General features: G+C 39.6%; 1 pseudogene; it reads right to left on the reverse strand.

Moving 5' to 3' along the window:
• Positions 1 to 836: 836 nt before the first annotated feature.
• LOC130874149 (MICOS complex subunit Mic60-like) lies at positions 837 to 2,332 on the reverse strand (annotated as a pseudogene).
• Positions 2,333 to 3,510: the final 1,178 nt, after the last annotated feature.

Here is a 3,510-nt window from a genome sequence, read left to right on the forward strand (position 1 = left end):
GAAGAAAATACTACTAAGGATATAGAAGACTAAAGACAAGAATGGTGAGGGAGGGAGACCAGTGGGAGGAGGTAGGGCAATATGCTCTGATGTGGGAGGTCCTTCTGTCTATGTGTTGCTTTTATTGGTTAATGAATAAAGGAATTGCTTTGGGCCTATAGCAGAGCTATAGGGGAACAGAGCTAGGTGGGGAAAACAAAACAGAATGCTGGGAAGAAGGCGGAGCCACAGAGAAGCCATGGAGCCGCTAGAGATAGACACTGGAAACTTTACCCAGTAAGCCACAGCCATATGGCGATACATAGATTAATAGAAATGGGTAAAATTCATATGTAAGAGTCAGCCAATAAAAAGTTAGGGCTAATGGGCTAAGCTGTGTTTTAAATAATATAGCTTCTGTGTGATTATTTCAGGTCTAAGCTAGCCAGGTGGCTGGGAAGAACAAGCGACCTCCCTCCAACAGTGCTCCACTGGAAATATATACAAGTTCAAAACTTGGAACTAAATTTATTTTCATCTTGTTGCTTTATTCAGTTTGCTTTGAGGGCATAATCAATAGTAAGCATCAAACATTATTCCGAGTGAACCACAATCCTGATCAGTAAAACCGGAAAAATAGAAATTGTTACCCAAGTTGCAAATAAAGCCTCCTGGAGTTACTTCATTGGCATGATAGCAATGAAAAGAATATAAACATAAGATGTGTTAACATCTTACACTAAACTTGAAACCTGCTCTGTTCTAGACAATTCTGGGACCCTTGTTGCAAACCCTGCAGATACCAATGCTTATTTCCTTTGATATGAAATATGACAGTACACAACTCCTCCAAGGCCTTACTCTTGCTGCACTTAAGTGGTTCCTATTTCCACAGCACTGGCCTATGCAGTCAAAATCTTCACTAGCTGTTTAGTTGCTAGGGTCCTTCAGGCCTCCTTCAACCAGTCTTCTGCCACTCTTCTGGACTCCGTTTTTAGCTGATTGACAAATTTAACGGTCAGTTTCAGGCCAGCATGCTCAATGAAATAGGAGGAATACGAGAGAAATGTAGATGTGTTTATATCTTCAGGGCAGAGCCCTGCAATGGCTTTGTTTGTTTAGGTGGTAGCTGAAGTAGGGACTGCAAGTAGAAGAGGAAGTCTTGATACATACTATTTCAGGTTTCCTCAGTCATTGCTATTCTACAGGCTAATTTTTGAACAGCATAGAAACAGCCTTTGAGGTCCTGCGTGCTGTACACAGTGTCAAGTTCTTTGGGGCAATGGCTGCAGTTAAAGCCTGGAAAATTCATTATCAGAACAGTTGACTCAATTGTATTCCCCAATGGGATATGAGGTGTTTCTGAAGATAAGCTTTTCATACTGTACTTTAATGCCTCCAATCAATATCAGAGCTGGTAGGCTTTTCTGGATGCTTCTTCAATGACTGCAGAACTCTGAACAGACTCTACATAGCCTGGTACAGGCAGTGTTCATGTCTAGATTAAAGTTGTCAACTCATTCCTGTCTGTGACAATGAAACTTTAATTCTTGCTCAGAGATTTTCTCAGACAGGCCACGCTCAAATTCACACTTCAATTCCTATTATTGTACTGTGAGGACATCTCATAAATGATCAGTATGGACATCTGCTTGTCAGTGAAGCTGGGTCTATATTTCATTCTCCACAGCATCTCTGACCTCCTTCACTTTCTGTCCTGCTCAGTCTGTGTTTTATTTCTGTGCTGCTCCAATGCCTTTGCCTCTAAAAAATCAAAATTCTGCTTTTGTTATTGCTGCTGCCTTTCCAAGGCTAGCTCAATGTGCTGTTAGACTTTCTGCTGCACTAGCACTCTGTGGAGCTGGTGGATGCTGAAATAGCTATGAATAATAGGGTCATTGGTAGAGAGCTGGTTGACTAGGTCACAAATACTCATCCATTTCCATCTAGGAGTGACATCTGAAGTGATATTGCACAGCTCTTTTCTAAATCAATCCCTTCCTTGAACCAAAAGTTCATGATGCTGAGAGCATCTTACTGAGAAACCTGAATCTTTCTGACTGCATTATCCAGACCAACTATAACGTTGTAAAGTATCCCCTCTGGGACAATTATATGAGCTTCACACTTTTCACTTTCTCTATCTTTCTTTTAGTTTTAAAATGGCATCATCAAGCTTCATTGACTACCTTTCTTCTTTGTTCCTCAATACACTCTCCACTATATGCCACTGTGCCAACCACTTACCTGTAATATGAGGATTGTACGTGGCTATTTTCAGTAGGTTGGAGTATGCACTGATGATCTGAAATACAGCGTTCTTGTCTGCAGTAGCCTGCAGAGAGATGGACATAATAACAGTGTCTTCTAAGATCTTGACTAGAACTGAGGTTACAGAAGGGGGGTTTCTTTCATCAACATCAGGGCAACTGTTTTGTTGTTTTTGTTGTTTTGTTTTGTAGCATCGTCATGCTGAAGCATAAGGGCTGCGATTGGAAGAGTATTACCTGATGAATCTGAAGTGTTTCTCTTCTGTTCCAAAGTTTGTAAACAGGCAGTTAGGAGTCCTTTATCATCTCTGATACACTGCAGATTTTTAGTGGACTAGACTGAACCAGCTTCTTTGAAGACAGACAGTATAAGGTTCAGAAATAGGAACCATCTCAACGAGTTAGCCTGAGTAAGGTAGGATTTTTCTCTAAACTTTCCCAAGTAGGACTTTCATTAATGGTTACAGGATAGCATCTCCAATCTTTGTAACAAGAAACAAAAGGCTATCTCCAGCAATTTTGCCAGCAGTCAACCCAGAACTGCTTGAAATGAAGTATCTACAGCATGGTCTCAGTGGATGGAAACCAAACTTCCCTCACAGACAACTCTGCTCCATAATGGTCATGCTGCATAAGTGACAGTGACAGGACCAGAGCTGGAAACATAGTCTTATAGCTGGTGTACCTGGGAGCAGCCATGATGGTGCAAGAGGATGACATGAGTACTCCTATTTGTGCCTGACTCTATACCTAACTTAAGTTTTAGAAATACCTTTTGACCCTTTAAAATCATACTTTTAGCTATGCACAATGACACACACACACACACACACGTAATTCCAGCAGAGATCAAAGTCATCCTGGTAAGAGTCTACAAAGGATTAACTCCACATAGCTTAATCCCATTTCAACAACAACATCAAATAATAAAATAAAAACAAGAAAGGAAAAAGGAAAAAATAAAAAAAAGGAGGAAAACCAGGTACTTTTCCTTCTTGAATTTCAACAATTGTTTTTGTATATGTTTTATAAGTCTTCCATGACAATTAGGTTTAGCAAGTATTTCCCCTGTTTTGTTGCTTATATGTTAGTTGTCTTAAGAAGTGCCCTTTTCACATAAAAATTAATTTTAATGAAAGCCATCATTTCAATTGTTTTTCTTTGTTCTTGTCAGTGCTGATATATTTAATATGTCATGATTCAATTCTAGGTTGTTTAGATTGCTTTTGTGTTATCTTCTAGTACTTTTGTATTTTTGAAT

The sequence above is a fragment of the Chionomys nivalis genome, chromosome 5, assembly GCF_950005125.1.
Source record: "Chionomys nivalis chromosome 5, mChiNiv1.1, whole genome shotgun sequence".
NCBI classification, from domain to species: Eukaryota; Metazoa; Chordata; class Mammalia; order Rodentia; family Cricetidae; genus Chionomys; species Chionomys nivalis.